This window comes from Tursiops truncatus, chromosome 2 (genome assembly GCF_011762595.2).
Source record: "Tursiops truncatus isolate mTurTru1 chromosome 2, mTurTru1.mat.Y, whole genome shotgun sequence".
NCBI lineage: Eukaryota > Metazoa > Chordata > Mammalia > Artiodactyla > Delphinidae > Tursiops > Tursiops truncatus.
The window spans coordinates 102,529,326-102,556,159 of record NC_047035.1 but is presented as its reverse complement, the minus strand read 5'-3'; the positions used below and the strand labels follow the sequence as shown (position 1 = coordinate 102,556,159).

The 26,834-nt window shown below is 40.5% G+C and overlaps 1 long non-coding RNA gene across 1 annotated transcript in view; it reads left to right on the top strand.

Moving 5' to 3' along the window:
* LOC109552146 (uncharacterized) overlaps window positions 1–26,834 on the top strand; it is a 289,767-nt gene that overhangs the window by 143,994 nt on the left and 118,939 nt on the right. Inside the window, exon 3 of the long non-coding RNA XR_012330157.1 lies at window positions 15,187–15,281. This is a non-coding gene — a long non-coding RNA (uncharacterized lncRNA). The remainder of the gene's footprint in view (window positions 1–15,186; window positions 15,282–26,834) is intronic.

Below are 26,834 nucleotides of genomic sequence, written 5' to 3'. Positions count from 1 at the left end.
TCCTCAGAAGCAGGCAAGACTGTATTTTGATGCCGTTAATTACTTTTGATTATCAGACTGCTGTATTCATGCTAATTACCAAATCCCACGGGATCTCACTAAGATGAAATACAGCCAAGAATAGACAATAAAATGCCAAGTCAGCGGAGGTGGTGATTTTAACGTCTTGAAGATCACATTTAAAGGTGCGTTACAGTCATGATGCTGAGCTGGTAGAGGCAGAAACCATTCATTACTGAATAACTGATCTGGCAGGGGGCATGTAGCCTGCCTGATGGAGAAAGTGAACTTGTGTGGTTTTTTTCCCCTCTTGAGGTCCCTTCCAACCCCTGGACATCCCAGATTCCACTTCTAGATCTCCTTGGGAAAATTAAGCTGAAGACTGAGTAATTAAGATTGAAAAATTTACTTTCTTTCAATTCACTTACATGATGGAGGCAAAACCATTTGTCTTCTCTCAACCCCCAGGCTTCTCAGCCTGGCCTGATGAAAAAAGACATTATGAGAGAAGAAGACAGAGAGAAAGAGAGAGAGAGTGTCAAACAGAAGGCAGAGAGAGAGAGAGAGTGTCAAACAGAAGGCAGAAAGAGAGAGAGAGTTGTGAGAAAGTAAGAGACAGCTTAAGAGGGGCGATGAGCAAGAGAGAGAAACTTGAGAATGGCAATGACCATTTTCCAAGTAGAAACATTCTATATTTGAGAACCATCCAAATCTCAACCTATGCTATTAAATAGGTGCTAGAACAGGCAAAGGTCTTTTAAGCCCATGTTTGCTGTAAAAGATAACAGCAGAAGGTGAGCTGGGGAGTTTGCATGCAACAGGCCAAATCTCCCTGCTGGGCTGGAGCGAAACTTGGCTGAAATTTGTGATCAATAAATGAACCGAATAAATTCCTTGAAATCACCTGTAAAGGCACCAGACAGAAATCCTGGAGCTGCTTCCTTTAGGACGCAGCCATCATAAGAACCTTTCCAAAACGGCATCCTTTTAAAAAGCACATTAATGGACTTGGGCATGATTAAAAGGAAGTGAGTCTCTTGTTTGGTTTTATTAAAATGAGTCTATCTCTTGAAATGGATCCACTTCCCATTTCTCACCCTCTTATCAGAGGATGCCATTGCAGTGGGAACCAAGTGCTCCCTTTCCAATTTAATGGGAAATCAAAAGTGCAGAGCTACCTGCACAGACAAAACCCAGCAACTCTGAAGGATGACCTTTCAGTGGAAATGCATTATGGGGCAGGCCATGTGTTTTCTTGGAACTCACATTTTAACCCCAGCAAGGTTCCTATACTTTACCTTAGTAAGATCCCGGCTTATGTTATACCTTACACTGTGTCAGCGGTGGGCAAACAGTAATTACCAGAGCTCAGGTTTCTCTAAGACCTCATGTTCTCAAAGTGGATATTATAGGCGTAAAGACCAGTGAAGTTGATAATGAAACAGCAAGTATTCCTTTAGGATTTTGATGTCAGAGAAAGGAACTCATCGTCTCTGTTGCCAAGAAGCTGTCAAATATGCCTTAATTATGATTAATAACATACACATACCTGAGAAGATTTTTTTTCTCTCTCTCTTGCTGACTTTCTTAAAAAGCCTGTTTGCTAAATATTATCTCAGGGGCCGATGCAGTTATAGCTTTAGGGACAAACTAGGATGGTGGTGTCTCTGTATGCGGTGGTATTTATAAGACGTTCATGCTTGGCTAAAGAAATCAGGTTCCAACATCTCTCCAGGTATATTTCTTTTCTTTGCAGGTGCTAGTTTTACAGCGCAAAAAGAGTGTTTTGAATAGACAGTTTAAAATTTTTCATAGGTCAACTGATTTTAAAGCAAATCCATATTTTCTGTCATTTACTCTTGAAGAGGATGGCAGTCATTATGCTTCTGAAGTGAGCAGTTTTATTGTTCACAGAGGAGGGAAAATGGGGAGTTGTTATGATGTTAATGTAGGAGTTGAGAAAGAGGCACATACTAATGGTGAATTGTGGCTAAATGAGTGTAGTGGAGCACTATTGATGGTTGTCATATGGTTAACAACACTGGTCAATGAGAATTGCAAAACAGAAATAAATATGGAAACCATTTATGGTAGAGCCCTATGTAATGATGTTTATTTAGCTTTCTGTTATTTAAACAAAAAATGAATTCAGAAGTACATATGTTTACTCTTCCCCCTCCCCAGGTAAGCTGGGACAAAGTGAGAGAGTGGCATGGACTTATATACGCTACCAAATGTAAAATAGATAGCTAGTGGGAAGCAGCCGCATAGCACAGGGAGATCAGCTCGGTGCTTTGTGACCAGCTAGAGGGGTGGGATAGGGAGGGTGGGAGGGAGGGAGACGCAAGAGGGAAGAGATATGGGGATATATGTATATGTATAGCTGATTCACTTTGTTATACAGCAGAAACTAACACACCACTGTAAAGCAATTATACTCCAATAACGATGTTTAAAAAAAAAAAGAAGTGCATATGTTGAAAGAGCCTGTTAGAAAGAGTTGTGTATGAATTTGGTACATACAGGTTTTGACTTTTTTAGTCCACACATATCTTTTGCTTATCCTTGGTCATCTTTCTGGAGTGTTTTACATTTGCAAAATGCTTTCTTCTGGCTTTGCTAGTTATTCTTGTTGCCGATACACACCTGAAATCATTCTGTTGTTTAGGTGAAGTTAACAGGCCTCAGAATTCAGCGAGTTGATGGCTCCCTCTCCGGCTTAATTAGACAGTTTAAGCTCTAATTGGCTGGTATGAAGTCAATCAGTCAGTGAGAGCGCTGCACATTGACTCACTGGGAATTGTGGGAGCAATTGATCTAGCTGTTGCCAGACGCTTCAGGAGCCACTGCTTACTCAGAGCGGAAGTACACGTTGCATAGAGCCCTGGTGGCGAGCGTCCGTCAGCGCCTGGTCGTGTGCCGCGTGCATCTCACCCTTCTCCGTGTGCAGAGTTTGAGGAAAAGCAGATTGTCCTTGCTCCCGTGCTAGAGAGGGAAATGTGTTGGAATTAAATGTTTGCTCAGCAAGATGGAGACAGAGGTGACTGTCAGCTATAGCAAAAGCTGCCTTGGAGAGGGAAGCAAAGGTAAATTGGAGTTCCTAGATACCGTGATGGGACTGCCGTGTGATCAAGCAGACTGGAATGTAGGCACCAGACCCCTCCATTTCTCATCTTTTGGGTTGTGAGTTCCTTGAGGAAAGGACTGTGACTCATGCACAGTCATGGTACCTTTTTCTGGGCCTTATGTGCAGAACTCACTGAATAATTATTGAACGAACACATGAAAACACTCCAATAGTGGATAAACCACTGCTCAAAAGATGTATTTATTCAATATTGTCAAAGCCAGTTTTACTGAGTCACAGAAAATAAGCTGTTTCCTTTTTAAAGATTATTTGTTTTCAATATGGAAACTCAATATATACTATTTAATGTGGTCATCTACCTTATTCTGCCTTATTCTTTGGCCTTGGTTCTAAGCCATGTCCCCAAGTCAGCCCTCCCCTGTAGAGAATATATGTAAGAGTTTGCTGCGTCACGTGATATGCGGATGGACTCACAGGGCATCCACCTTGAAGGAACAGTGGATATTTGGTTGTATAAATTCATGTGGACAGACATGAAAAAGCCAGCTGTGACACAATGCTCGTAAATTTTGAAGATTGATAATGGCTTCATGCAACTTCACTATGCATTCTCTCCACTTCTATGCATGTTTTAAAAATTTCCTGTTACAAAGTTACATAAAAGGATCAGCCATATAACTCCTATTCTCACTTTGTTTTGATGCATAGACTTGTAGGGCTTCCAGACACCCTAAGGGCCATTTAGTCCCTGCCCTTTTACTTTGCTGAAGAGGAAACTGAGGATGTGATGGTACAGGACTTCCAAAGGTCATTTGTAACAGATGCAAGAAGCCAGTTACCATAAGGGACTTACTTCTCATTGCTGTGGCTATTTCGAAGGTGATTCTTTGGGTGGTTTTTTTTTAATTTTTATTTTTTTGAATGTGTGAGTAATAGGTAGTTGGGAAAGCATTGCAGCCCCGTGGTTGCACCACACAGACTGAGGCAGGTATCATGTTGATAAATAAATCCACAAGTTCACATTAGCCTAAATATTCAGACCATGGAGGAAAGTTTTTTTTTAACATAGTCTTGAATTTTCTTCTAGTTCATTTTGGGATGTTAGATCGATTTGGTTTATAACACCAGAAAGTCCCTACATGACCTGGCCCCTGCCCACCCCTCTGAGCTCTTTCCCTGATACTTTCCTCCTTGTTTACCACAGTGCAGCTTTCCTGGCTTTTCTGACCCTCCAATATGCCACAATTGTTCCCATCTCCAAGCCTTTGAACTTGCTATTTCCTCTACCTGGAGCTGTCTTTCTTCCATGTCTTCACAAGTCTGAGTCCTTCTCATCATTATTATTATTTTAAATATATTTTATTTGGGGGAGCGGTTTTAAGGTTCACAGCAAAACTGAGCAGAAGGTACAGAGATTTCCATATACCTCCTGCTCTACAAGCACAGCAGCTCCATTATCAACATCCCCACCAGAGCGGTACGTTTGCTACAACTGATGAACTTACACTGATACATCGTTATCGCCCAAAGTTCATAGCTTACATTAGGGTTCCTCGAGGTGGTGTACATTCTGTGGGTTTCGACAAATGTATAATGACATGTACCCGGCATTATAATATACAAAGTAGTTTACTTACCTAAAAATCTCTCCGCCTGTTCATCCTTCCCTTTCCAGTAACTCCTGCTCATTATTATTTTTTTTTTTAAGATTTTGTGTTTTTTTTTGATGTGGACCATTTTTAAAGTCTTCATTGAACTTGTTACAATATTGCTTCTGTTTTCTATGTTGGTTTTTTGGCCACGAGGCATGTGGGATCTTAGCTCCCTGACCAGGGATCGAACCTGCACTCCCTGCATTGGAAGGTGAAGTCTTAGCCACTGGACCGCCAGGGAAGTCCCTGCTCATTATTATTTTAAATCTCTGTTCATAGATTACTTTTTCAGGGAAGCCTTTCCTCAGCAGCCTCGCCAAAATAGCAACCTCTCTTCACCCTAGTCTTTTTCCACTCTTTACTCTCTTTTGTTTTCTTTATAGCATTTACTAACACCTGAAATTATCATATCACTTTGGCTAATGGCTTTTACCTACTTCTTTTACTTCTACTTCCATTAGAAGATCCCTAAGTAGAATATATTGTTCACTGCTCTGTCCCCCAGCTCCCACAATAGGGTCTGGCTTATGGTGGGTCCTCAGTAAATATTTGAGGAATATATAGATCTACTGATTTTCTTTGCTGTTGTCAGGGACTATACTGGTGATCCAAACATGAGTCGGACACAAACCCTTTTCTAAAGGAGCTTACAACTTAGAAGGGAAGATAGTCACATTTATCACATGATCTGATGAGTGCCATGATTAAGCGTCATGCTATAAGAATCAGATGAAGGACCATCTAACTCAGACTGGAGGAGTCAAAGAAGCTTTCCCAGAGAAAATAATACTTAGACTAAGACTTAAAGAATAAGGAGGACTTGACCTGGGGAATAGAGGATGTCAATGTTCTACCCACACCTCCTTAACGTTCACCAGCAGGGTGTTCCATGACCCCACTACTCCTGACTTGTCGGAGAGCAGGCTCAGCCAATGCAGGCGGCAGGCTGGAAGTGCTGGGGAGTTAAGTCCTGCCAGGAGCAGCCCACAGTCAGTGACTACTTGCTTCCTTGCCCTTTGGGTAGGTGGGCAACCCTGATGCATTCTACACTGTCAGAGATCCCCAGGAAGGTTGAGCCTTGGTTACTCACAATTTGCACTTGCTGTTGAATTCCCTCTCTTCTCTGTCTCACATCCTCACTCCTCTACTTGCTGCCTGGGGTCACCTCCCAAATAAAGTTCTTTCACTCAAATGCTTGTTTTAGGTTCTGATCCTGGGAGAATCCAACTTAGAATATTTGGCAAAGAAAATAAGAGCAAGGGTATTCTAGACAAAGACAGCAGCTTTTATGAAAGCTCAGACTTGGAAAAGGGCCTGACATATCTAGAGAATAATGAGAAATTAATTATGGATTAATTGTGAGGTAAGTGGCAGGGAGTAGCAGAAGATGAGGCTGGAAAAATATTGGACGGGCTCATTTGCCTCTTGGCATGGATTTTTCTAAGAATAGTGGTAGCAGATTTTCGCTAGTCGACCTATAGTTCTCCCTATGTGAACAGGAAAAAATACATATATATACACATTTATATACATATATATATACCAAATTATATGTGTATATACATACACACATATATATTTAACATATAAGTTTATAAGTGCTGAAATCTACACTTTTGAAATACAGCAGAAGTACTTGGCTTATGCTGCGAATGACACCCATAATCTTGTTTTCCTTCAGACTCATCAAATTGTACTAATTAGACACAGAGCAGTAGTAACACAGGTGAATCTCAGTTTTGTACATGAAGACAAAATGAGGACAAAAACTGGTCAATATGAAATCATTTGTAACTTGATCTTGAGTTTTCAAATGAAGATCTGAACAGTCTGTCAGGAATAACACGGCTTGTGTCTGGGCCTTCCCCTGCTGCCCAGCAGATCTGATGGGAAGAAAGTATCTGCGGCTTCCAGAGTGTTTTTGGTCCTCACGTCCCTGACCGTGCATTTTTCGAAGGGGAATCTTCAGAGAAACCCATGCTGCATTTAACTTTGGACTCTCTCTTGTGGGCTTGTGTCTAACCAGACACAGCCGATCTGAATACTTCCTGCATGCTAAGCAGACCATTGTCAGCTGCTTCCTCTAGGCTAGATTGTTATAAATGCTGTTTATGATCCTGCTATGACAACTGTGAAGGACATGGCAAAGAATTTATCACAGGATTATTCATCCACCAGCAGAATACCTAATAAGATTCTAAATGACCCAAGATGATAATAAGATCTAGCTTGTAGCAATAAGGTATTAATAAACTGCTTTTTTCAATAAGGGAGAGTCCTGGCATCATTACCCTGACATATTTGTTTTGCTTATATTTTGCGAACAAAGTAAGGCTGCTGGATTGAATAGTAAATTTATAAGGAACCCCTGATGTATGAAAAATACAACCCACGTGAAGTAGAACCCATAGGTTAAAGTCAAGAGCATGGTATTTGCCTATGACATCCGAGAGCCAGACTCCCAGGCCATCCATTCTAATTGTTCCGTGCCATTTGCCTTTGTATTTAAAAATTATATAAGAATAATATATCGCCCGCTGTTGACCACAAGGCCATAATTCAAATGAAGAAATTTAGTAAAATCATAAACCAGGAAAGTGCAGTGTGGATGAATAATGGATGAAACGGGTACACTGAATTCAAATGAAATCTGGGATTCTGCTGCATGTTCCTGTTTTGAAAATAAAACTATTTAGTATTAAGTTAGTATGAAAAAATGGATCCTGTTTGTTGAACTGAACTCAGCTGTTCCTAGGGAAGAAAGTGGCAGAGATTCAAGAACCTGTCATTAGTGAATTTTTTGAATATTAGAAGCTGAACAAGTTGAAATGTAACTCCGCGCTGCCCTGGTTTTACTTTTCTGCCTTAGGGCTTCTCTCTCTGACAACACTGTGCAAGGCCCCAAAATGCAAAAAATAACTTGTACTTCACTTCCAGGAAAGTAGCCTTGTGCCTTGGAAGGTGTTCTCTAGTGGATTAAATTCATCAGATCAAACATCAGCATTGAAATCAGCAATGGTTGGGTTTTTTTTTGTAATGAGCCATAATGTGTATACAATAAAATGCACAATTCTGAAGTGTGTACAATTTGAAGACTTTTGACAATTGAATTTCTGTGTAATTACCACTCAGAACAAGTTACGGAACATTTTCATGTCCCCTAGAAAGTTCTCTTGTGCTCTGTTTCACTCAGCATCCTCTGATTCTTAAACACAGGCAACCATTGTTCTGGCTTCTGTCCCTTGGATTAGATTTGCTTGTTGTTGAACTTCATATAAATAGAAACATAAAGTATACTTTTTTGTGTCTCCCTTTTTTTTTACTCAACATATGTTTTTGAGATTAACTTAGGTTGTTATGTATATCAGTTGCTCATTCCTTTTTATTGCTGTATGGATATATATACCACACTGTGTTTTTCCATTCTCTTGTTGAGAGACACTTTGTAGTTCCCAGTTTTGGGCCATTATAAATAAAACTGCTATGAACATTTATGTACACGTCTTTTTTGTTAACCGAAAATGGATCATGACCTAGATGTGAAAGCTAAAACTATGAAGCTTCTAGAAGAACATAAATAAAATCTTCACAACCCTAGGGATAGGCAAAAATTTCCTAGATAAGGTACCAACCACATGAATTATAAAATAAACAACCAATGAATTGGACTTTGTCAAAATTTAAAACTTCTGCTCTTTGTGTACAGATCTTTTTGAGGACCTACATTTTCACTTATCTTAAGTAAATACCTAGGAGTGAGCATACTAAGTCACAGGGTAGATGTAGGTTTTATTATGTAAGAAGCTACCAAACGGTTCTCCCCATTGTTCCGTTTTATAGTCCCCCCAAACAGTGTGGAATGGAGTTCCAGATGCTCCATGCCCTTGGCAACATTCAGTGTTGTACATTTCATTTTAGCCGTTCTGGTGGGTTTGAAATGGCAGCCAATTGTGCTTTTCACGATCAGCAGTGTTTTTAAACTTAAAACTGACCAAATAGGCGGGTTGACAACTGGGTGGATTTGTGTTTAGCTTGGAATCACAATTTGCCACGTTCGTTTTTGTGTGAAGTGCACACATTAAACGTTTAAAGCAGGATACTTGACCATTGCCTTTTAGACTGCCAGGTCATCTTCAAATTGCCTTTGATTACATTCCTTCCATGTTTGTTTCCAACTCTAGCTGCTCTGCCCACTGATTAGTATTAATTCATGAAAATATTCAATATTTTTAGTTAAGCATTCCACCTGACTAGTCTAAAACACAACTAAAATGACCTAGAGCCTAGGGGAAATTACTCAAGTCACAAAGAGTACTGTTTCATGGGTAGGGCAAGATATGCAGGGATTCTAACGCTGCTTTTCTGTTAAAGCACAATCGATTTTGCAAAGCCTGCACTGAGGCATTGGGCTTAGATGGAAGCTTAATGGAAACCACATGCTAGACGTTCTCAACAAATTCGAGTGTGGATCCTTACTAAAGTAAGAAATGATAAAATTGCTGCCCGCTACCTAGAGGTTATGGCATTTACTATAAGAGAATCTCTTGGTAAATAGGGGCTTTAACTCCTTTTTTTTTTTTTTTTGCGGTACGCGGGACTCTCACTGTTGTGGCCTCTCCCGTTGCGAAACACAGGCTCCGGACGCGCAGGCTCAGCGGCCATGGCTCACGGGCCCAGCCGCTCCGCGGCATGTGGGATCTTCCCGGACCAGGGCACGAACCCGTGTTCCCTGCATCGGCAGGCGGACTCTCAACCACTGTGCCCCCAGGGAAGCCCTAACTCCTTTTAAACATGAATTTACACAGTTCACGTGGGGCATGCATACATATGGGATAGGACCTATTGAGTTATAACCGAAATGTCAGCCTCCAGTTTAGTTTAGGGCTGTATGAAAATGGCATTCTATTCCATGATGAACACCCTTAGTGTTCTTTAGGATAGAACTTCGAAGAGCTGCTTTTGCACGATATACTACAAAGGCCAGGCAGTCTCTAAGTGTATGATAGTTATACTGCCACCTTCTGAGAAAAGTGGCCAAAAGCTGTTCCCTGAATATGAATTGCCCTCTGTCTGTGGTGTGACCCTGCAGCCCTGGGTACAGCTGACGGCCCGGAAATTGCTGGCTGTCACAAAGGCACTTAGCTATAGGCTGAGCGTGATGAAAATGATGATGATAATGTTGACAATAACAACAGACATTAATCGAACACTTATCACTATCAACTCTATGGTCTGTAGCTTAGTTTTTTTGTTAGGAAAATGACCCATAAGATAGAAAACGCTTTGGGTTGCCACGCTCTGCCACTAGGGGGTAGCATAATTGCTATTGTCTTCTGCCCTTTAAATGCGAATTCTGTTTACAGTTCTTTAATCTTTCCAGGTTTAATTTTTTTCCCCATTTAGAAGGAATATAAGTGATCCTCTGGTTAATATAGTAATTTTATAATTTGATCTGAACCTGGTGTCTCATAAATACTGAAAAAGAAGTACAGTGAGATAATACATTTTTTTCTCTTTTCAATCCATTGTTTTAAATCTTCACTAATTATTCTACTATTAATTCGTTTTGCTGGTTAAAAAAGTGTCTACTATCATTAATAACTTATTAGTATGCACTTTTTTGTGCTTTGCACTTGCTTATAGCACTTAGCCTTCCATCCATTATATGAGAAGGGGTTATGTACGGTTACTTTGAGGGGCAGGGAAGTGCCTTTCATATGCTGTGGAACATGGCAGAAGAGACTCACCCTACTTCAAGGATTTTAGGGTTTAGTTGTAACATGAAATGTACGCACATCAACTAGACTTATCAGACTTAAAACAGGAGTGTTTAAGAAATCTCCCAGCATGATGGAGAATTGATCAATTTCTTGTGATTTGGTTAATTTCTTTCTTTATGTAGTTTGAGACCATGTTTGGTTTATTCAATCTCATGATTGTTATATTTTCTTGAAGAATTAATTGGTCCTTTTATTCCTCATAAACTAATGACAATTTTAACTCCGAGTAAGTTTTTTCCCCTCTTGAATGCTCTCTGATCTTAGTATTTTTAAACTTTCTTTGGGTTAGTATTTGTATACTAACTTTCAACTTTGTATCATTGTGTTTCATGCATGTCTCTTTCAAACAGCATATAACTGAATTATTAAAAATTTAAGAATATCTCTCTTTAATTGGCCAACTTAATCCATTTAAATTTCATTATTTAAATCATGATTTCTTTGGGCTTTTCCCCATAATCTTGTTTACTATTTCAGTATACCTGCCTTTTCCTGGCTTCGTCTTTTTCCTTTACTGGCTTCTCTTGGTTAGTCTGAATTTTCTTTATCCCTTTTCCCCTTTCCACTGGTTTGAAATTTATATTTTCTATTTCTTATCTTTTAGTTAGCATTAAAATTTTTTTATATCTTTATTGGAGTATAATTGCTTTACAATGTTGTGTTAGTTTCTGCTGTATAACTCCTTTTTTTTTTTTTGGTCTTTTTTTATTTTATTTTATTTTTTTTAACATCTTTAAATTTTTAACTTGTATTCTTCAAGCCAAAATTTATCCCAAATTATACAGGGACCTTTGTACCCAAAGATACCTCTCATCATCCATGATATTTTTTTCCCCTCAGGATTTTAATTCTTCCTTGTTTAAAAACTAGTCTTCTTTACCCTTGGTTTTTCAGTGCGTGTTACTTAGATTTACCTTACATGTTTATCAATTTCTTCCCTCACTATTGCTCCTTGCAATGTTATTCCTTCATTATGGGTTCAGTTTTCTTCCTACTGCAATACATCGTTTAGAGGTTCTTTCAACATGGGTGGTGAATAGCAAAGTCTCACAGTCTTCATTGGATTGAAAAATGTCTTTATTTTGTCATGCTACTTGAATGATCATTTTGCTGACTTTTTCTCCTCAGTGCTTTGAAGATACTATTCCTTTGTCTTCTGGTCTCTCTTTTTAAAATATTTTGTTGAAATACAATATACATATAGGAAAGCACATATAGCATTATTATACAGCCCAAGGAGCCCATGTAATCAAAACCTAGAAATCAAAATCAAGAAACAGAACCTAGCCGACACCCCAGGAGCCCACCCTTCATGCCCCCTGCCAGCCACTACCCACCGTCACCCACCAACAGTTAAACCTTATCCAGACTTCTACCAGCATAGATTAGTTTTGGTTTGGTTTCTATTTTTGCTAATGAGAAGTCTGCCATCAATCTAATCTTTATTTATTTATAGTTAATCTTTTTTCCTCATTTCTTTTAAGATTTTATTTTTGATCTATAGTTTCATTATAAGATGTATATACACATATATGTGTGTGTGTGTGTGTGTGTGTGTGTGTGTGTGTATATGGCTGTGTATTTATTTCTCTTTGACCTACTTTTCTCTTGGCATGTTTCCTAAATCTAAACACTTATTTTTCATAAATTCTGGAAAAAATCCCATTATCTCAGTGAATATTTCTTCTCTTTCATGCCTTTTTTCTTCATCTTTCTGAAACTCCTAAGAGATATAGGTTGAATCTTATTTTGTCCTATATAACTTTGAACTTCTCTTTTATATTTTCTATCTCTTAATTTTTTGATATTGCATTCTGGTTAATTTTCTGATTTATTCTTTCATTCACTGATGAAATTTTTTTCATTGATTCTCTTTTATTGTACCTGACTAATGTTAAACCCATTTGTTATGAGTTGAATTGTGTCCTCCAAAAAAGATACACTGAAGTCCTAACCACCAATACTTTAGAATATGACCTTATTTGGAAATAGGGTCTTTATGGAGGTAATCAAGTTCAAATGAAGTCATTAGAGTTGACCCTCATCCAGTCTGACTGGTGTCCATAAAAAGAGGGGTGGATTTGGACACAGAGACATGCCCAGAGGGAGGACTGTGTGAAGAGACATGAGGAAAGCACTGTGTGAGATTGGAGTTATGCTGTCACAAGCTAAGGGACATTTGGGACTACCAAAAGCTGGAAGAGGCAAGGGAGGATCCATCTTTCCTTTACAGGTTTCAGTAGGAACGTGGCCTGCCAACAGCTTGATTTCAGACTTGTAGCCCCTAGAACTGTGAGACTATACATTTCTATTGTTCCAGGCCACCCAGTTTGTGCTACTTTGTTATGGAAGCCCTAGAAAACTGATATACCATTTATTTAGTTTTAAATTTCAATAATTCTGTTTTTCGTTTTTTTCCAGAAGTATAACATGACTTAGTCAAAGCTATTTCTTTTTGTTGTATGACGTCTTGTTCTTACATCATGGCTTCCAGTCTTTCTTTTATGTCTTTGTTTTGAATATGTTTATTTTTATTGCCTGCTTCAGATTGTTCTATTATCTTAAATTCTTAGAGTATTAATCTCCCCTTTTGCTCTGCCTGTCTGCTTACTCTCTCTTTTGAAGGATTATTTCCTCTTGTGATTTGTAATTTTTTTCTTTGAGTTGGCACGCTTACTTTTAGCAAAGGGTTTTCCCCATTTGGGGGAGGCCCCGTGCTCTTGGGTTGTGAAAATACTTCTGCAGAGTAGTTTTGCATTTTCTTATGATAGGCATCTCAGTGGTTTTATTGGTCTGCAGCCAGTTGTTATTTTAATTGCTACACTGAAGTTTCCTGCTGGGTGGATAACATGAGTTCAGACTCTGTACCCTGCATGCCCAAATATGCCTTATAGGATCCTGACTTCATATGGACTTGTCATTCCTAGTTCCCCATCTTGCACAAGCTTTATTCTACCTTTCCTGTTACTAAGTGGGCAACTGAACCCCAGCCTCTTGCCATTTGGGCCAATATGTAGACCCAATATCCGGCTGGGCCCCCGGAGCATCAGTTTACAAATGCCAAGATGGTGACTCTGCCTATGCGTTCTTCATTTCTGTTACCTGGGGATTTCTTCTCTCTCTTTCTCATTCTTTCTTTCATGTTTGGTTCTCTTTCAGAAAAGTGCTACATTTCCCCCAGCATTTCTATGCATGTTTAGAGGAAGGAGACCGGGGACTGTGTTAGTGCGCTCTGCTGTTTCACTGGAACAAGAAGGTGGGACCAATGTCTGACACTGAATGACAGGGAAGAACTAGTAGTACATGCTGATAGGGGTTTTAAAGAAGGAGAAATTGACTCAAGAGTGGAACAGCCGAGCACTGAAAAATGCTAGGTGGAGTTCAGATAAGGGAGGGTTTAAATACTTAAAAAAATTATTTTACACGTCAGATTCAGAGCTACCTGAGACGGCAGAGATGTCCATCTAACATCCAGCATGATCATACTCACACAGTGTTGTTATTTTCTACAGATTGACACCGTTCCTCTTCTTCCTGCTCTTCCCTTTGCCTTTTCCTTTGTAGAAACAAAAAACTGCTCTGTGAACCGCAGGAAGCCAAGTTTCTTCAGGAAACCCCACATGGCTTCAAAACCTCACCATGCTGATTTAGTCCTCAAGGCAGAGGACAGTTGGGAAGAAAGGAATTAGATGTGTTTCCAGGGCGTTTCAACCTGTAGTTAATGGAGGAAGGAGACTCAAGTCAGAATTTTTGCTTTTAATTTTTAATTTCATCAACTGTGACTTCGTTGTCTGAAAAAGAGAGTGAAAAGCAAATCCTGCTCTGCTCTGGAAATGCTTTCAACACCCACTCAAGTGGGTATAGCTATCTAATCTAACTACTAGAAGGGGTTGCAAAAATTAAATGAGAAAACAGAAGTGAACATGCCTTAAAATAAAAATGGGTTGCATAAGAGAGACACAGTGACCTAGTGGTTCAGCGCACGGACTCCAGAGCCACACTGAGTTTGAAGCCCTAACTCTGCCACCAACTGGCTGTTTGGGAACGTTGCATAAATTATCTGTGCCTCAGTTTCCTCGTTTCTAAAATGGGGATAATAACAGATGTACGTCTTAGGGTTGTTGTAGGGGTTAAATGAGATGTTATAGTACCTGTGCTTAATAGAGTAAGTTCTCAATGAGTGTTACTTTTTTATTTCATCCCTTGATATCATAATCTATACAAGACCTAGTGTTAGGTCCAGGGACCCCAAGCAGTTCTAGAAATAAGATCAGAGTGCTGGGGAAGTCTCCAGAATTGTACCCCCAAATATTCTGTGTGTGTGTGTGTGTGTGTGTGTGTGTGTGTCTTTGTGTTTGTGCATGCGTTTGTAAGGGGGTGGGACATTTTTCTTTGGAGCCAGTTCATATTTTTTCATCAGATTCTTAAAAACATATGAAACCCCAAAAAAAAAAAAAAAAAAAAAAACATATGAAACCCAAAGAGGGTTCAGAAATACTTCTGTTTGAATCTAAGGACCTTAGAGGTAAAATAGTCTTTGCATTCCCCAAAGGCTTTATGGCTCTGGTTTAGCTCAGTAAACATAGGTTGGGAGCGGGGCACTGGTCTATGGCAGTCATTCAGCCTTGCCAGAGGAACATTCTCACCCGGGTAACTCTGTACCTAGGAAGGACCCAGACGGGAACCCAGGAGATCACTCAGATGATTTCTGCTGAAGGCGATCAATGTCATGACTTCTGTTATGGGCAATGGCAGTGCAAGGTGAGTCAAACTTATTACTCACATGGTCTGTGGAAGGACTGAAGATTCACTTAATCTTTCCTTGAGAGTAAGGTAGGACTTCATCCCTTCTCGTGAAGTGCTATGAGAGCCGTCTGGTCATTTCCAGTGAAAACCAAAGGTCGTGAGATTGGGAGACCTTGGTGAAGTATCCTAAGATTCATAATGGGGAATGCGCCAAACGTGATAAATTGTAAGACTCATGACACTCTTTTCCCCTATCCTTTGAACCCTTTCTTGCTTTGATTCAGCCCAGGCATTTAAACACTTGACAGGGCTTCTAAAGGTGTAAATGTCTAACTTTAGTTCTTTTTAATGATGTGTGTCATCTAAGTAGCAATGCCATCAATAGGGGATGTGTTTCTGTTATTTTTTTCTCTTCTGCTCTCAGATGCCTTTTAACATATGTAAAAATATTTATATAGTGTTTCAGATCTGCAGCATTCAGCACAGACATGCTCTTTCTGAGCTCTCCCTTTTGGTAATATATTTAACTTAAAAGAAGTCATAGGCAGATTGGGGGCAGATAGTAGGTACAACTCTGACAACAAGCTAATGAGCTCTCCTGTGATTATCACAGAGGATGGTGACTCATTAAATCTCATTTCCTGGGCACGTCCACATAGGGAGAAGAAATGATCTCAAAAGCCTGAGAACCTAATGCAGTCAGATTCATGGGCATCTGTATAAGCAGCCACGTGATAATCAGTGCAAAGAGTGAAATGTTGTAATGAGGTACTCTGACATATTTCATTGGTTACTTTATTAAATTTTTTAACGGATTTGTTGTTTTCTATTAGGAATTAGCCCCATAGCAGGGACGGTGCTGAAAGCAAGTGGGGTTGTCTTTTGGTTGGAGTCAATCCAGGCTCTTATTCCCCTACCTGGTACCTCTTTATGTGTATTAACATTATCATCGATATTCAAGACTATGCTGAAAAGAGGGTCAGGATGATTCGAATCCATAAAGGCTTCCCCTTTTGGTTCCCAAGCATATGAGTATCTGCTTAGAATTAATCCTCCTCCAGCTTCCTTAGAGTGAACCATTTTTTTTCCTAGGGGTTTTGCACTGCTAAAAAGAAATTTTTCCAAAAAAGGGCAAGCCATAAGTAAGATGAAAAAGAGACTGTAGTTTGTTTTTGACACCTTAACTTCCTTTTAAATATCCATCTTCACCTTCCCGGCGTTTCCTTTATATCAATATCTTGCTTCTCATCATTAGGTCCTGGTAGCTTTCTAATCACGAGTTAGTTAAATAGCTTAAGATATTGTTCTTCTCAGGGACTCATAGATGCAAATAAATGAATTTCTAGTGGTAGAATTTTAGATGTCATAATAGGGTGTGTGGGGTCATGATATTTCGTATGTCTGGAATCACACCCATTCATCAGGCCAGCTTTATTCCTTCATCATCCCGTGTACATGGGCACTGGACTGTTTGTGAGAGGAATTGTTGGTTGACTGGTGAGGGGAGACGGAGCAGGGCTGTGTGGTACCTGTTGCCATATGACCAGTTACTACCTTATCTCATAACCTCGTTGGAGAACGTCGTCCTGAAACAGGAAAGATCCCGCTCGGCTTCATATTATTCCGTAACCTTTGCATTTCTAGATTCTATCTATGTCGTCAACATCTAGACTTGCCACTAAGACCTGTGGTTTCTGCCACCACAACCATGAAAAGAAGGATTACCCACAGATACGATTTATTTTTAAAGGGCCACGGGCAGGATTCCTAATGGAGAAGTCATTCCAGACAGGCTTTTCATAGCAGAAATGGGTTTGCCAGTGTGAAACGTCAGGATGATTGAGATTAATTCAGGTCCCAACTCACGTTCACGTTAAACATCCAGTATTTGAGACTATTCATCTTTTAGGGTCGCAGATATCTAAGATAACGTATTGGGGTAGACCCTGACAAAAAAAGGGGGTTGGGGTATGAGATCGCAGTTCAGGTTAGGAAGGGTGAGGGTGTGAAAGCATCATATTTTCTGCATTCAAAAATGCACATGAAGAAAAAGTGTTGTCTTATAGTTCATAAAATCATCTTATAGTTCATAAATATGCTTAATATAGTATTTTGTTCTTTTCTCCCCAAATATCTGTGACTGAATCTTATAAGCAACATTTTCCTAGAATTTAGGAAATACTCTTCACTCTCTCTAGGCTGGAAGGTCTTATTCACAACTTGTTTGCATTTTGGCTTATGAAATCACCATAACCAACTCTCTTCTACTGCTGATGAGAGGAAGGCCAGGCAACTCTCTAAAAACAAATAAAAGGCATTCAAGTTGCAGGAAACACAGCTTAAATATGATCAATGGCTGAACTGACTGAGAACTGAGGCAAGCTGTCAGGGCCAAGTTAGGGGTATTGTGGGAAAACGTAACCCAAAGGTCCCATGGCAGACCTGACGTGAAGGCCGTATCCCATGTTGGAGCCCAGGACATAAAAGAGAATGGGCAAGTTCAGAGCAGCGCAGGTTTCAGAGTCTGGGAGCACAGACCTACAGAAAGATATGCTGGTATGTGTGCTAAGAAAAAAGTTTTGGAAGGATACATCCCTAAATGTTCATAGTGTTGGGGAATGGGGTGCTAGGAGAAGGAGACTTAAATGTTCTTACTTTTACGTCGTACTCTTCCTGTTGCTAAAATATTAGATAATGAGCATGTAATTTTTTTTTTAATTTAAGGAGCTATAAATATTACTAAAGAGAAAAATGAATGCCAGAGGTGAAAACCATTTGCAGCTTCTCAGCTGCAGGCCCGGTGAATCTTGAATAATTTATTTAGACGACGGCTGGCACCTGCTCTCCTTCACTGTGCTCAGCACACAACCCTCTGTCTCTCGGGCCTGCCCCTGCCAATATGGGGCCCCAGACGGTCTCCCATCCAGACAGCGGAACTAAGACCCCTTCTCGAGTGATTTCCCGGGCAGTTAGAAGGAGATAGCCTAGTTATAGGCCGTCGAGGTTACTGGCTCAAGAGCTCCCCAGGAGGGGCTGCTGGCCGGGGTTCCCCTTCTCTGAGCCTGGAAGGGTGTATGGCTTGTTGCACGCTGGTGGCAGAGGGAAGGATCCGACGCCCTGTTTTATGAAAGTAGACATTCAATTAGCTTCCCATGCCCTAGGTCCTTCGATCCGTATCCACTTAGAAAGGAGCTTTGTTTTCCCCCGAATGCCAGGATCTGGAAAAGCTAGGCATCACCGTTGCTCCTGTTTTCGGGTACCACGTCAAGGCAAAGTAAAGCAGAAAAGAAAAATCTTTCCTTTGCTTTCTCTCTAATGTACATGGAACAAGAAAAGGAAGGTATGGGGTGGCCCGTCTGTGACTGTGAGTGGAAAGCATCTCCTATAAACCTTCATTCGTAATTTGAGTAAAAGCGGGGAGGGGAGGCCGTGAAAATGACCAACACCGTTTCTTTCTTTTCTGAGATGTTAGCCCACAGGCTGTCCCTTCAATTTATTTGAATTCTGGGTTTTCCAGAGTCACCTTCATCCGTGTTACGTTTTCATTCTTCTGTTGTTGGCTTCTGGCCTGTTCCTAAGCATCATTTTTACTTGAGACACTTCTGCAACTTTGAAAACTAAGTCCTGGAAACCAGTGTGGCTGTCTGGGTGTGTGTACGGTTTTTAAAGTGGGTGCTGTTTCTGAGTTGAAACAGAATCTGCAAAGAATTCATTAACCTTAACTAGGGCGAGTAATCTTGCCTGGACCTCCGTGGTAAAAGTTCTTAAACTTACATTATCCTTGTAAAAAGAATAGCCGGGAATGGCTTGCTGGTGGCCTGGTCCACCTCCCTGCCTTACTGGGGAATTGTAGCCAAATGGGCCTGGGGTGGATGGTGAACCCGAATGAAACATTCCAAGTCTCAGGCAGCGACGAGCAGAACCGCAGAGTTGCTGTGCTGGCCGCTGCTTCTCACCTTCGTGCCTGTCTCTTCCCTTCAGACTTCAGTGGTTTTTTCCAGTGTCCCCCTTTGAAAAAGATTGATGTCGCTGGCAATGGCGAGGGGATTAACATGAATAACAAATTATTCTTACACGTTTGAAGTTATAGGCCTATTATAGTTGCCCTTTAGGGAAACACTGGGCTTTACTGAGCTATTGTGATTCTCAACAAATTTCAGTAATTATTAGTGCTAGGAGTTGCGTTGCTTGGTTTCCGCTCAACTTGTACAAAGTATCTGTGCCTTTTGGGAGGCTCCTCTGACTACCTGATTCACAGTGAAGGAGGCTGCCTGGGGTAGGACAGTATTTCCGTACCGGAAAATTTGCAACTAAGTTTTAAACTGTCCAAATAGTTTTCATCTTGGGCCTCAGGGGTGACAGAGACAAAGGGGAGTAGGTAAAGGGAATCTGGGGAAACTGCATTTGTTCAGGATGGGTTGGAGGAGAGGGTGTGGGCCCCAGGTAGGAATGGCTTGTCCTGACAACCCAGAGTGGTGGTTGGAAAATAGAAAAGAATTAGAAAGAGCAGATTCAAATCTCTGATCTAGGCCAAATATGTTGTGTGACTGTGGCAACTACCTAACCTCTTAAAGCCACCGTTTGCTCATCTGTGAAATGGGTCTGATAAAATACTAGTTTCAGGCAATTTACAGAAATAAATACAATAATAACAAGTTTTGGGCTTCCCTGGTGGTGCAGTGGTTGAGAGTCCGCCTGCCGATGCAGGGGACACGGGTTCGTGCCCCGGTCCGGGAAGATCCCACATGCCGCGGAGCGGCTGGGCCCGTGAGCCATGGCCGCCGAGCCTGCGCGTCCGGAGCCTGTGCTCCGCAACGGGAGAGACCACAACAGTGAGAGGCCCACGTACCGGAAAACAAACAAACAAACAAACAAAAAACAAGTTTTAACTGTGTACATGCTCTTTACAACTATTGTTTCTAGTGCTGCTAGTACTAGCTTGCCTGTCTCTTGTATCTGAAGTTCTGGTGATAGTCTTGAAAAAGAGGGCCCTCCCATGAGCTGTGTAAAGCATTTGCATGGAAGAATAGGGGTCATATAAATATAATAAATTACATTAAACATCTGTGCATCCATATTCAAATCCCAGCATTGCCAATGACTAGCCGTGCCATCCCCAGAAAGTTACTCGCCATTTCTCTGTCGCCATTTCTCTATCTGTAAACCAACAGTACTTACTTCACAAGGTTGTCATGAGAATTAGGTAAGGCAAAGCACTGTAATGCACTTAGATGAGTGCTCTGAAGTTGATATAACAGGTCCCCAAACCTCCTGGGCAGCTCTGTACCTTCCATGATGATAGGATGAGAACACATGTGACTCATCACTTCTTAGGAGGTGCTGCTGTCCTGCTTCCCAGGGGCAGTTCCATCTCCCCCTCAGGGGTACCATATTGGCACTTTCGGAATGGTTGTGTTGGGCCATTTCTGGGTAGATGTTTGTGTGGCATTGATCCCTATGAGCAGTGTCTCTACCCCAGACTGCCCTTTTCCCTTCAGGACAGTGACCATCTGCTGCCTGAGTTACAACAACATTCCAGATTTTGCCACTAATAAGAAATTCTAAATCCCCAAATCCCAGGCAGCCATGTCTCCATCTGTGGGAAAAGAGCAAGATTTGCTTCCGCACGTCACCAAGTGAAACCATCCTATCTGGGTGAAATTTCTGATGCAAGGGAAGTAGATGCATGAAAACATGGTGGACTTAAGATCAGCTGTTAAGATGATTCAGGCAGGGGACTGAATGAAATAACACATGTAAAAATCCTTTCTTGAGGCACTTGAAATAATTCCTTTCAATATAAAGATGATGACCGCCACACAACATCCTGACTGAAGGTGACATGGGAGGCAGCAAGTGATCTGAGACAGTTACCATAATTCAACACCAAGAACTAAAGGTGCATCTTGTTTTATACAAACCTTGGTGTGAACGGCTGGATTTCCAAAGAGAATACCTCTGTAAAAAAAAACAAAAACAAAAACAGAAACAAAAAAGTGGGGCATATTGGGATTGAGTTTATTTGCACAAAAATCAATTTGAATCAGGCAGTATTCAATCTAGCAGATAGAAAGGAGCTCCAAGGAGCTATACGAAATCAAAGACTCTTAGAGCCAGAGGGAATCGGAACAAGGAAGTTATACTAGACAAAAAACTGCATTGGTTATTGAAAAGTCACTTTCCTTTAGGGAATGGCAGGGATCTATCAGTCAGATTACCTAACTAGTGCTGATCAGGCGATTCCTGATTGACTGGTTTAAGATTCCATTTCTGGGAGAGCTGAAACCGTAATTAAGTCTTGGTTTGGTGACGTAGGGCTTGGCGTAAATGACTCCATTTTAGGCCTGTTATCTGGTTTTGAATAATTCCCCCCTTTTGATCAGATTCTCAGTGTAACTGAGAGATGTGAACGAAATTTAAGGCATTAGCACTACTCCCAGACACTGCTCTGAGGTTTTCACCGTTTCTTCTGATCCTCTGTGTGGTATTCACAGGTCACCGTGTTGGTTTCTCATTCTTTAAATCATTCTCTTCATTCCTTTTCTTACATGCTAATCTTAGGGAGTCTAGTCATTTGCTTGGTGGTTAGAAGTTGAGAATAAGCATTTAAAGCTTTTGAGAGAATACAGCACACCAGGGAGACTACTATGATTATTATAAGCAGGATAATTCCCAATGTCTGGAGTGTACTTTGGAGCCATGGTCCCCATGACCCAAATCAATCAGAATCAAATAAGTCAAAGAAAGGCCTCCATTAAAGGAGTCACTTTAAGCCAACTGGCTTGTTCAGTGATCTTATGTAGCTGAGTCTCAACTTCCCTAGAAGTGTTAATCCAAGTACAACAAGTGGTGTGGGCCACAGCACAAACACCTCCTTGCTCAGCTTAAATATAATCTAAGGCTATTCTATTATCAGGAACAACTTTGGCCAGAGAATATATGGATCATTTTTGGGTGGGTATAGCTTTAGCAGCAGGTTCTACAATATCTTCCAGAGTTAAGGAGAGATTCCTGATCATAGCTTCATTTGCACTTACTCTTAGCCAGGGCAGTAGGGTCTGCCACAGGAAACTAATTTTGAATCATGAATACCTCCTGGTAATTTCCATTTGAGTCTGTGGCCCAGGACTGGAAAGGTGACAGCCATGGAGGTCAGTAAAATTGAAGGTTCTGTACAATGCACAGGTGGTTTTATTCTAGTCACCCTTGCCTGTGCACCTTTTTTGTACAGAGCCTGGGTGCAAGTTTCCGTGAGTTTCTGGTTGTCAATCAGAGGCAGGGAAATGGACTCCCCTGGTTAAGGAGTCTGACACAATAGAGAAGGAGCTGAGTTTGTTCCAGAGAAACCGAGGCATTGGAAATCAGGGAGAAATTTGTGATGGGCCGAAGTACAGTATCACTAGCATTGTGGCAAATCCAGCAGTTATTTGGAGGTTGGATTACTCCCCCTTGCAATGGCCTGAGGTATGTAAACAATGCCATTATCTTTCCAAGCCAGAGCAAGACAAAAGAAGAATCATAAAGACCTTCATGCTGTAAGAATTAGGAAGAGTACGGCCAGAAAAGGAGGGAGGAATGGAAAACAATGTTCTTGATCTACTGTCTTGGGAGGAAGCAGTTTACCTTGATGTTGGCTGTTTCTTCCTCAATTTTGAGTTCTCCAGTGTTCACATAGGACCAGATGTCATGTGGGGCCTTCTTCAGTTTTGAAATACACACCCAAGTTTTAACAGCTTGAAATTCAGCAATGATGTCAGTGGTTAAGAGTACTTGATAGGGTCCTTTCTGTGAATCTCACTTTTGCAAAAGCATCAGAATAAAACAGTAACTGTCTGTAAACTACAAAAGACTTAAAAATGCCCATGGTTAAAGATCTGATGAGAGTTCATTATAATGGAACTGATAAGGAAATTTGGTTATTTCTGTGACATACAGCATTTAAAAGTAATAACTGGAATTATGACTGATAACATACCAGGACGTACTAGATTTTGAGGAATTTCCTACAGTTTCTAGAACACTTATTAATAACATGCATCCGTACAAATATAACTTAAGAAGGCTTATCATCACTTATTTGACAATGCTTCCCATGTAATTGAATATACTGAATATGCCTAATTGGTTTAACAGCTCTCTTTTACAAGGTGAGAGACAAATCCTTTGAGATTTCCAGGGATTCTTTAGGAAATCTCAAAGTTACTTTGAGGTCAAAAAGACTCCTTTTAGAATTTGGTTTTGGGAATTTGTCAAAAGGTCAAAAGGTTTGAACATTTGACTAGATAGGATCATGGATTATTATGAAATAATACCTAATTATCTATTTAACCAAAGTGACAATAGAAAATTTTAAAGGCAGATACTGAAAGTTATACAGTTCTGAACAAAACTTAGCTCTTTTAAAGCTAAGAAGACTGGGTTTTCTTGAGTAATTAAAGACCAGATAAAGAGAATGTGAAGCATAATAAATTATTTTGGTAAGACAAAATCTTTGCTTTCTAGGTAGATTGTCCAAAAGGTAAACAAACAAACGAACCAACAAAAACCAACTTCTATAATCTCTTATCAAGAGCAGACCAATAGTCCAATAAAACTTTGTTGTGTTAACAGAGAGAAAACAAAATTATAACTTTGTACCAGGGACTTCCCTGGTGGCTCAGTGGTTAAGAATCTGCCTGCCAGTGCAGGGGACACGGGTTTGATCCCTGGTCTGGGAAGATCCCACATGCCACAGAGCAACTAAGCCCGGGTGCCACAACTACTGAGCCTGCATTCTAGAGCCTGTGCTCTGCAACAAGAGAAGCAACCTCAATGAGAAGCATGCTCGCCGCAACTAGAGAAAGCCCGCACAGTGCAACAGAGACCCAACACAGCCAAAAAAAAAAAAAAAAACCCAGTGTACATTTGATATTAAAATTCATTATTTAAAAACAAATACATCGGGCTTCCCTGGTGGCGCAGTGGTTGAGAGTCCGCCTGCCGATGCAGGGGACACGGCTTCGTGCCCCGGTCCGGGAGGATCCCACATGCCGCGGAGCGGCTGGGCCCGTGAGCCATGGCCGCTGAGCCTGCGCATCCGGAGCCTGTGCTCCGCAACGGGAGAGGCCACAGCAGTGAGAGGCCCGCATACCGCAAAAAAAAAAAAAAAAAAAAAACAAATACATCCATTCCAATCTTAGCTTGACCACACATAAAATTCCTTTCCCAGAATTCCTTTTCCACAAACCTTTCACAACTCTTTTGTATCCATTCAGATTTCACCTTATTTTTTTTCTTCTTTCTCATTCTGGAACAAACAATCCTATTACTTTCCTTACCTACTTTTCATATACAGTTGTTTCCTTTCACCCTTATTATTTCTAATAAGCTGTTGTTTTTTTTTTTTTTTTTTTTTTTTTTGCAGTATGCGGGCCTCTCACTGTTGTGGCCTCTCCCGTTGCGGAGCACAGGCTCCGGACACGCAGGCTCAGCGGCCATGGCTCACGGGCCCAGCCGCTCCGCGGCATGCGGGATCTTCCCAGACCAGGGCACGAACCCGTGTCCCCTGCATTAGCAGGTGGACTCTCAACCACTGCGCCACCAGGGAAGCCCTTCTAATAAGGTTTAATTACATATATTGATTAGAATTCTTAACCCTTAGAATTCTTTATTCCTAGTGAAAAGTACGAAGCAATTGTGGACTGTCTGTTAAGCTAGCATTCTGTGGATTGGCAAATTTATAAATACATTTCATAATTTCTAGGAGCATATTCTTCCTAGTAGTAAATTTTCCATTGTGGACCAAAGCATGTTTACTGATAGACCCAAATATCATTGGTTCCTCTGTAAAAGGAAACCAAAAGTGGATAAACCTGTGTTCAGTAATTGATATTTCAGTATTTTATCTTATTTGAAAATGATCTAGGTATTGAGTGAATATCCATCATTTAACTTATCTCAGTATAACTTTAAAGTTTCAAGTTCTCAAAAAGGTTTTAGAAACTATTTTTAAAAAGACATACTGTGAAACATAATTATTGTTGAAAAGTCCATTTATAAATTTTTGTCTTACATCTATTTAATTCACTTGTTCTTAATAATTAAATTTAGATTAATCATGAAAATTTCACAAGATTTTAAACAGCTAACCATCATCTTAAGTTGTTTTTCTTATTGACAGATTCTGTAACAGAGATAACATCAGCTGTTTTGACCTTTAGTAAGCCTAGGTAGATTAAAAGTATTGGATTTAGGGCTTCCCTGGTGGCGCAGTGGTTGGGAGTCCGCCTGCCGATGCAGGGGACACGGGTTCGTGCCCCGGTCCGGGAGGATCCCACATGCCACGGAGCCGCTGGGCCCGTGAGCCACAGCCGCTGGGCCTGCACGTCCGGAGCCTGTGCTCCGCAGCGGTAGAGGCCACAGCAGTGAGAGGCCCGCGTACCGCAAAAAAGAAAAAGTATTGGATTTAATGCTGGTAACTCTATGCCATGCCTATTTTAATTAAACCAACAAACGTAACCTAGCTTTTATTTACTAATGATTATCCTAGATCATGTGAACTTGAAAAACATTTGGGTTAATTTCTATATTTCTGAAAGGGTATTTGATTTATATAAACACTTATTTATCTTTAAGGCAGTTAAACAGAGCTCTTTACAAGTTAACTTTGGCAATGCCATTGGAGGTGAAAAAAATCACACGTTTATAACATACATGCATAGAAATACATAAACATACAAGCAGGGGTAAACAGAGATCTTACAGCTTTTGTTCTAAAATTTTAGCCACAAAACAGGTATGATAATGCAAACTCACTAGGTTATAAAAGAACAGTCGCATTCAAATTGTGTTTCTGGCAGGTGATATAAGTTAAGGTCATCTGCTTGGATGGCTTAAACTTTTTACTAATATTTGTAGAAGAGATTTTAAGGTTTTTCATAGGCCAGGTTTTCAGGATGGCCTTTTTTTTCTCCTTCTGATAAAAATTACCTTGGTTCATGGAGAAGACCAGGGAGAACACTTACATCTTAAAATACACAGAGGAAGAATGCAAGTTCCACCAAGAAGAACTTTTGTTCCCTAAGCCCAGGTCTTTTACAATATCCGCAAGCCTTTTGAGATGATAGGGGAGGATATGGGATTGGGAAAAAGGATAGGTGGGCTTTGAATTGTTTCTAGAGCCGCATTTCTGTTCTTGTAAAGACTTGATTTGTAAGACAGTATAGTTGTGTTTAATTCCTCAAAAAAATTGGTTTGCAACCTGAATGATACCAAGGTGCCGACCCACTCATCCAACTACATCACCTTTAGTTTACTTCTTTATATCAGAGAGAACATCTTCAAGAGGGAAATCAAAAGGTTCCTATGTTCTAGATTTAGAGCTGTGTTTCTTTGGAATGTTTTTAGTAAATCCTCCCACAAAAACCTTCAGAATGTTTTTATTTCCCTCTGGGTACATAGTTTCATTTTAGGTTAGGGGAGAAAGTCTAAAAAAAAGTTCCCTTCAGGCTCTGAATATCAGCTTCCAATTTGGCCAACTTCTGACCATAGAGCTACTTAAAAAAATCCTTTGGAATATCTTTTTCAGGT